Genomic DNA, 9,492 nt, shown 5'->3' on the forward strand with positions numbered 1-9,492 from the left:
CATCAGATAGAGTTCTTGTTTCGAAAGAGGAGCAGCACTAATGGTCCGTTAAGAGCAGCCTGTGTTACATCATCACTTTCATCTGAGGTCACAGTCCATCTTTCAGCCGACAGCTTAAGGACCGACTGAGATGTGATTTATATGCACAAGTATTGATTGTTTTCTAAATAGCAATCGTCCCATTCCTACTTGTTCCAACTGTCAACACTGCTCTTTTATTTGTGATGTCCTTGTCTTTGTTTCACAAACAGAATCAGAGTTTGTTTGCTGACGTTTGTTGTGAAAGACACAGTTTCTATGGGCTCCATGTTATCTGCATTGGGACTCAATTCTAATTCATGTATTTGTTCATTTATTGTAATTCTATATTTAGAATTATGAAAGCAGAACAAGATCACATTACAGGACCAGAGCAGCTGTGTCTTTGCTTGCTGTGTGTTGGTGTACTTGTGTGTTTGTAACAGTATAATAGTGGAACTTAAAGCGAAGCTGCCTGTACTTTACTTGAGTATTTCCATTTCATTCTACTTTCTACTTCTTTTCCACTGCATTACTTGACTGCTGTACTTACTTGTTACATTCCAGATTAAGATTTTACACACAATATTTAGGATGAATTTATGAAATATAATATTTTGGGACGGATTTAACCACCCAAAAGTATACAAACCACTGAACCAACTACACCAGTAAAATGCTTATCAGTTAAATATAATGGTATAAGTCTCAGACACCATTTTTCTGCATTAAGTACTGTTACTTTTGATGCTTTAAGCATTTTGCTAATAGTACTTGATAGTACTTTTACTTTCTTGGAGTTATGGAGTATTTTCACAGTGTGCTACTTTTATTACCATACATACAAAACCATGTTTTGAGCTTATAAAAAATGATGCGTTATTGATGAAATGATCAACACTCATAAAGCTCATTAAGCAGTATTTTAAAACATAGCATACATACTTTGACCAAGGTAATAGCTCTCTATACAGAAGTGTCTATGCTAACATGAAACAAAGGGAAGGAAAGAGAGTCAGCGTTAACGTTAATGCAGTACTGTGCTCGCGTGCACTGATTTTTATTTTCAGGACAGACAGATGTTTGCACCTGTGTGTGTTTGCCAGAAGATGGAGCTGAAGTATTACAGGACGAGAAGCAGTGTGAAAACATTGGGGGTTACGATGAAGCAGAAGAGGCTCATACAAACCCATCATCATGTCAGTTGACCTTCTTGCTTGTTATAACAGGCACAATGTGATGCTATGGCTCACCAGGAACGTTAACACATTTATTTCACTTTTATCCCCACTTTAAAAAAAACAAAAAACAGCTGTTGTATTGCTAACAACTCTACATGCTGGTGAGTGATAAACGGAAATTGAATTATTGCATTTGATGGATGAAAAAACTACTTTTATTCCCCCTCTCAAAGACGAACTCTCAACGTGCAGGAGCAGTGGAGGAAGATCTAATCTCTCTCCTGATGAATGACCCTCTGCTTCTCCGTCAGAGGCCGCTGAGGCCGAATCCAAGGGAAATGATGGGATCATTTGTTTCTGCGATACCATGGCCGGATCTCTGGTAGGAGGTCAGCAAGTCATGCGATAAGTCATCAGGCGAGAAAAACAAGACAAAAGAAAAAGAACACCTCCGGAGGTCATATTTCACTGCAGTCGGATCTACACTGCAAAGATATTCATTTTAACAAGGTTTTCATCTTGAATTATATTTAGTTTTGAATGTGACGCTGGCTCACCGGTACTGTGGTCATCAAAGAAACACACAATGGCATCTTTGGTTCTTAAATTCTAAGAACATATGACATCAATTTTAAAGGAGGTATATCTAATAAATGGGCCACCAAACTATTGTCTGTGTAAAGATATAATACCTGAGCAGAGAATGAAGTTGGGCTCCCTCTGTGTGTGTTGTACTCAGAGCTCCACCTTGCTGTGTCGGAGGGCCGGCTGCTCATGCTTTTAGGTCGTGTTCGTGCATGAGAGCAGCTAGCTAGCCGTTGCTCTGCACGGCTCTCAGACGGTGCTTACAGCTGATAACATCAGCACAGAAGAGTAGCACTCAACCCCTGGTTCCCCCTCAGGATATTAGCTCTGTCAGCACTTTTGTGGTAGTTTGCAAGGTTCGCGCTGTTAGCACAGTTAGCTATGAGCCGCCGGCTCGCCATCAACATGTTGCGAGTCGCTGAGAGGCAATGGAAATGCTCCCAATCTCGGACCATGAACCTTTAAGGAAGACAAGAGGTGCTGAAATGTCGATCTAAAGAATTTTACTGGTTTAATTTTATAATTGTTAATGGTTTAATTGGTTAGGGACAGTGCATATTAACAGCACATTCCTGTAAATGCGCTAGAGTTAGCCAAGAGGATATTTTTCATCTGGAGTCCCAGTGCAGATGTTCCAAAGTCAACCTAAAAATAGAATATAAGATTACATTTACAAAGTTATGCCATATTGACCGATTACAAAGCATGCAGAAGGGAAGAAGAGAGAATATTCTCAACAGTAAAATGCTATTTATGCATTGAGTATTATAGTAGTATTATATCTAATAATGTCGTAAGTGATCGCCCAACACTCACAGGGGCCATTGTTTTGCAGAACGAGATAACTTTCGATACTTTACAGTACGTTTTGCTGATTATACTATGGTACTTTTACTGAGTACGTAGGATTTTGAATGACTCATGCTTGGAGTGGACTCTTGGTATTGCATTGGTACTCTTTCAGGATCTGAACAGTCATTCATCACTGCTGAGAATAAAAGGTTTGCGTCTGAGTTGTGAGTGTGTGACTTGCTCCTCCTTTCTTTGAATTAGTTACAGTTTGGCATTTTATTTGACCCAATCAGTTTTAACATGTATGGAGAATGATCTTACACAGTAGGTGACAATGTTCATAAAAACATAATTGACAAAAAAGTAGTTTTGTCTCATCTCGAAGGCAGATTCGTTCACTTGTGTTAAACTTGAATGTACGACCTGCAGGACAATACACCTTCTATATGGTAATTCTTGCAGTGTAACGTTGGCTGTTGTGATTGTGCTCTGTTTTTTTCGTACATTAAAGCTGTCTGCACTCTCACTGTTCAGACTAAATTGGGTTCATACATTCTGACTTTGTGAGGGCATTATTTCTTTCTCTGTGGCTACAGCTCCCCACTGGTATCCGAGCAAGATGGTGAAGTTGGAAACTCCATTATGGGCGGGCCCCTGATGAAAACCCATTAATGGCCCTGCAATCGGGATTGAGGTCGGGGAAAAGACCTGGCAGTGCAACCGCACACAAAGCCATAAAGCCTGATGTAGCTGCCTCTCATCGAGCATCTGCGGCTGAGGAAGAATAACTGTCTCGGTGTCTGCCGACCTGTTGAATTAAAGGGGGCATTAACTGCTGCTTCCTCTGCATTATTGATGGCCACCTCCATTCCTGAGGCCATTATGCCTCCTATTTTTCCTCTTGCAATTTTCTGGTCGACGTCCCACTGTCTTCAAACACACTTCCGTGAGTGAAGGCGAGTGTGGGTTCAGGCAGAGGGCTCGCACGGCTCCCTGCAGGGTGCTGTTATTTTAAGCCGAGCCCACCACAATCAATGTGTGTGTTGTTCCCTGTGTGTGAAGTGAGAGTTATCCCAGGATGACAAGCATGGCATGACGAGTGTCACGCAAGGTGCCACCTACAGTAACGAGAGCAGGGCCGCTGTTTGGCATTTGGGTGCCTTAAGGGTAATTGGGAGCCCTAAGCAGCCAACCTGACCCCGCATTAATCAGGAAATACCAGGGAAATGTCCTACCATCAAGAAAGATGGTAGGATTAAAAACAAAATAGAACAAATCTTTGATTAAATGCACATCTGAAAGAATTGCTTCATATTCAAACCTGCTATGATTATCAAAACATTATATTGTACATTTACATTCAAACAGGAAATGAGTGTTACAACATAAGACTTTGAATTCCTTGATCTGAACAAAACATAATCTATGATAGATCAATAAAAAATGCAAACAAAACTATAAAAACAATATGTTGTGAAAAGACAACTTCATTTGTCTTCTACTACTGTTTTCAATCAAAATAAATCGAAGAGACAGAAACAAAAAGTGCAAATGCATCCAGCAATGTACACGCGAGACCTAAGTGCGAGATGCCGAATCACATGATCCCTCAAACTCAGCGGATGTGTGCTCCTCATTCCCCACCTTTGTGTGACCTCAAAGAGACAAAAAAACAGAGACTTTATTCTTCTTTTTAGTTCGATTTTGATGCCATGCGCTCGCGAACTGGGATTACCTCATGACTCACCTCAACTGCCGCGTACATTTGTTGTTGAGCTCTCCCTCAGAAGCTAATACTGCCGGCTTTATCTGCTCTCACACAGCTTGAGACACCTTACCTCACGGCTGACCTCATCCTGTCATATGATTTAATGAGCAGCGCTGTGTCACAAACCACAGTGTCAGGGGTTTGACAGGTTAGGTCTATACAATGCACTAAAGATTAATGAGGTCATCTCCTCTGTGTGTGTGTGTGTGTGTGTGTGTGTGTGTGTGTGAAGGAGAGGAAGAATGACACTTGATGACTTTGGGATTCATACAATAAATGACATAAATAGACTCTGGTCTATATATCTGCTTGGAATGTAACAGCTCAACCTGGTCAATGATAATAGCCTGATATTTTTTCATATTCAGTCCCCGGGGATTTGTGTATTCTGCCCTTTGATTCTGCTTGTGTGTGTGTGTGTGTGTGTGTGTGTGTGTGTGTGTTTGCAGAGTTGTCTATGAGGTAGATGGCTTTGGCTTTATGATGATAACACTCTCTCAGGGTGTCCAAAATCAATCAAATCCAAACCCAAATGCTTGCCTCGCATCTCCACAGGCTATCTCAAAGGTTGGTATTGATTATTCACCCATTCCTGCCGTTCGGACGGCCAGACGCAGGAGACATGGAGATGTGAAATGGAGAGACGATAATGCAGTTACTGGGGGGGGGGGGGGGGGGGGGGGGGAGAGGAAGTTGAATGTCAAAGAAAAACAGATGTATTATGATAACCATGAGCAGGCAGGAGCCTAATGCATGTCAGAACACACAGGTTCTTCTGAGCAATGGACTGTATGCTAATTATTAGGGGAGGACGGCTGCTCAATAAAGGGAGAGGTTACTGTCATTTTCATTTCTGCTGATGGGAGGGTTATCGAACTATTTTAGGGGAGACAAACGATATACAATATTTATACCAAAAAGTATACTTTTATATGCACCACTGAGGTATGTTTTGCCTCATGCTGATGTTTATCCTGTGAACACATTGCTGTGCACAATCCCTTCAGCACAGAGCAGTCACTTCTTTGCAGTTCACTCATTTTGTGACTGTAATAAGCACTTAGCAGTTCATGATAGAACAAATAAACAGTGGTTGTATTTTGACCATTTTATATTTGTCATAAATATATTATTTTGATATATTCGGGTAAGGATCCCAAAAAATATATATATTTAAATGTATATGAATAATGGTGGGTAGGTGCCTTTAAAAATAAAATACAATACAACATCCACCCAAATAAATGTGATACAGTCAGAATATTTTGTATACCCAGTGACAAACTTTAAGCACTTTATCCAAATTCATATCACACCATAAACTGGCTTCTTTGGTTTGTTTGCAATACATTTCCTCAATACAAGAGCAGGACATTGATAACTAATCACATTAAACGTGTTAATCAACTTTGAATTACAGCTGTGAATTACAGTGAAGCCATTAACAACATTTAGCCGTGGATAGTGTGCTGCTGTCTTCAACGGGGGCACAGCCGTCCTCATCGTCTAAAAGCTGGGTGAGATGAATGTCTGCACTCCTTCCTGTCACCACCACAGACCTCCACTGGGTGGCGCTAAAACACCAGCGCAGCTCCAGCAGCCTCCACGCTCACGCTGATGATGAATCCGGCTGCTCTCTCTCTCATCCCTCGGATACTTCAAATCCGTTTCTCTGACTGCACGAAGACGTTGCCAAAACCCAACTGCAACCTGGACGGAGGATTGTAAAAAAAAAAAAAATTATTCAAAGAAATGCTTGAATCCACGAACTATGAGTGACAGTCCCGCGTGTTGTCCAGCTGCCGTGGCGCTCTGGCGGAGGAGAAGTTGGGAGTCAGAGTCGGAGGACCAGCAACTTTTATAGACTTTTAAGTCCACCGCCTGCAAGTCGTCAGCAGCCCCAGTTTAGACTTCTTTTACTCGGGGAGTGCGCGTCTGGAGAGCTTTGACATTAAACCAGTGTTCTTTAGGTTATGTGTTGTCGACGAGGGCGTCTTGAAGCGACAAGGAAATGGCATTTCTGTGAAGAGCAGGTCTCTGGTTTTTGTGGTTGACAATGGAGAATAAATGAAAGGAACGTTTCAGGGGATTAATTGACTGCAGCACAACGACAGGTAGGTTGACAAACCCTGAACATGTTACTGTCATATATGTTGTACGTCAAACTGGCGTAATTTGTAGCTTTTACTACGCAACAGACTTCAAACTATTTCAGACTGCGAATTTCGAAAAAGCCTTAATAGCGCACGTGTGACTGCGAATCAGCCAAACCTGCGAATAAACTCATAGCTTCCACTATTGATCGCTTCCACTATGATGAATATTTATTAACTTGCGAGACAGCGGCTGATCTACTGGAAACGAATGACTTTCAGGAGACGTGCAGGTGTAGCTGTAGGCTGGGGGGGAAAGAATCACAAGAATATGAGATGTGTGGCAACATGAAACCAGCGTTGGCTGCTCAAATTAGACAGAAATCAACTTTCCCCAGAGAGGGATCTGGCTGCTCATTTTGACTGAACAAAGACAAAAGGAAAGGTTTTTTTCTATGTGTTCAATTTTTTGAAATATATGAAAGGCAAATGTGTGTGTGTGTGTGTGTGTGTGTGTGTGTGTGTGTGTGTGTGTGTGCGTGCGTGCCTGTGTCTCTGTGTGTGTCTGTGGTCTCATCAGCATGCCCTCAAGTTATTATCTGATCATGGCTTTAGAGAAGAAGAACATAGAATCAAAATTTTCTGGATTTATTGATAATCTTGTGAAAAACTGACATGAAATTATCCCTCTTTCTCTTTTTGTCATTATCTATCTGTCTATCTATCGATCGATCGATCGATCGATCTATCTATCTATCTATCTATCTATCTATCTATCTATCTATCTATCTATCTATCTATCTATCTATCTATCTATCTATCTATCTATCTATCTATCTATCTATCTATCTATCTATCTATCTATCTATCTATCTATCTATCTATCTATCCATCCATCCATCCATCCATCCATCCATCCATCCATCCATCCATCCATCCATCCATCCATCCATCCATCCATCCATCCATCCATCCATCCATCCATCCATCCATCCATCCATCCATCCATCCATCTATCTATCTATCTATCTATCTATCTATCTATCTATATCTATCTAATGTGAAAACGCTGCATAATATTTCCATATCTAATCGTTTCCATCGCCTGTACAGGTAACCCTGTAAAGGTAACCCCCAAACCTAAACATGGCTCCCCACAGTAGCCCTCTGATATGGGACTGATAAGCAGACTTCACAGCGTGGGCTGTGTCCTCCATCCGTGTGATTCCCCCTCAACTCCAACATAATACTAATATTAAAAATAAATAAAAAATCAGCTCTGGCTATAAGCGGCTTGTTGGTGACTTAAGAAAAGTACAATGCTGTTATCTTGTTGGATTATGTTGAGAAGAGACGGGTGGAGTCCCCAATGAGCACTGGCTCTCGTGTGTGCTGTCAGCTGCTCTGCACTCAGACTGTAGATATTTATGATTATGCTTACACACCACTGTGAATATTTCTCTTTCTACAACCCCTCCCCTTCCACTTCCTCTCTTACTTTGTTTTTTCTATCTCAGTCCATCTCCTTGTTCACTCCCTTCTATCTGCCCTGGATCCTCTTGACAAGCCTTGTGCGGTCAGCTGTTGTTTTATTCTTTATTTGTTGTTCACCCCCTCAATTAGTGCTATCATCCTATTTCATCCTGCGGAATATGAGGACGGTAATAACCCTTACAGTCATAATGCAGGCTGATACAATTCAGCTGTGATTAGTTGAAGTCCCCTCAGAGAGTCAAAGGAGGTGTAGATCTTCCCTTTGACACTCACTGACAGGCAACCCATTATATTGTTTTATAGATCGCCGTCAGTAGCCCTTGAAGCGGCCTGCGGCCCACTGTTGTTCTGCAGGGTTTTATTGTGCAGCGTTATTGGTTGGTATTGCTGACAGGCAGAGCAAAGGCCACCCTGGGAGTACTGGAGATGGGATCCCTGTGACAGTTCCACTGTATTTGATGGTAACCCTGGAAACTTGGGACAGGATTTGTGTTATCTGCAGTGATTGTTGTAAAATTACGGAGGACAGCTAAAGGCTTAAGAATAAACTTGTTTCTGCACCTGTAAACATTACCGCCCACATTACCACTTGATATGCATGAGCTACCAGGTGATTTCCAGAGGAAGACAACACCACGGATAAGAGGCTTGTCTCTAGTTTTAAGGAGCCACCCCAGGCAGTATTTGTGTTCTCCGCAAGCTTCCTGCTCACTCTGTCAGATCAATAGGGCATCGTATGAGAGTCTGACTCGCGTTTGCAGGCATGAGAAAAAACAGTACCGATTTTTTTGCACTCCAGTTATGTATGCATTCACAACTCTGTGGTGGCTAATACGATTGCCTGTTGAGACTACAGCCCTCCCAGATGTCTCCATGTGAGACTGACTGCATGGCTGCAATTAATGCAGGATGCATATATACATGTGCATGTGTCTTGTCACAGAGAACATAGCACACTGCAGCACCACGAGTTAACCATAAAATCCCGGGTGTTGCGTCATTTCAGAAGCTCCGTATTCACCCCCAGCCTTTGCAGATTTGTCTTAGTGGAACAATACAAAGTCAACCATCTATCGACATGATTACACCCAATTTCGGCACCCCGAGATTCGCTGCTCAGCGGCGTTCATGGGCTAATGTGTTTAGAAAGCACAGTTTGTTCCACCTCTCAACGCGCCAGCTCGAGCTGCTGGGGCGAATCCATCGGGTGTTTTTTAAAGGGAAATTCAAAGCCCCACATAGCCCCATAGTGAGTGAAATGCAGCATTGTTCTGCTCGTGTGCAGCTCTGTCATGTACAGAGGAGGAGGAGGAGGAGGAGGAGGAGGACATCCCATGTTTTACAGATGCCATTTAAAGGAGCATGCCCGAGATGGGCTGGAGGCAATGAACTGTAACCGCTGACAAAACACCAAGACAATAAACAAACAAATTGGTTTCTGGAAGCCAGCAGTGTCCCAAACTCGCCCGGGCTGATCCTTGTCAATGCGGCGAGTTGGTTTTTCTTTTTTTCTCTCAGAGATTAGGCTGTGATGCAAAAACTCCACATTTTATTTATTCAT

The sequence above is a fragment of the Melanostigma gelatinosum genome (genome assembly GCF_949748355.1).
Source record: "Melanostigma gelatinosum genome assembly, chromosome: 3".
NCBI classification, from domain to species: domain Eukaryota; kingdom Metazoa; phylum Chordata; class Actinopteri; order Perciformes; family Zoarcidae; genus Melanostigma; species Melanostigma gelatinosum.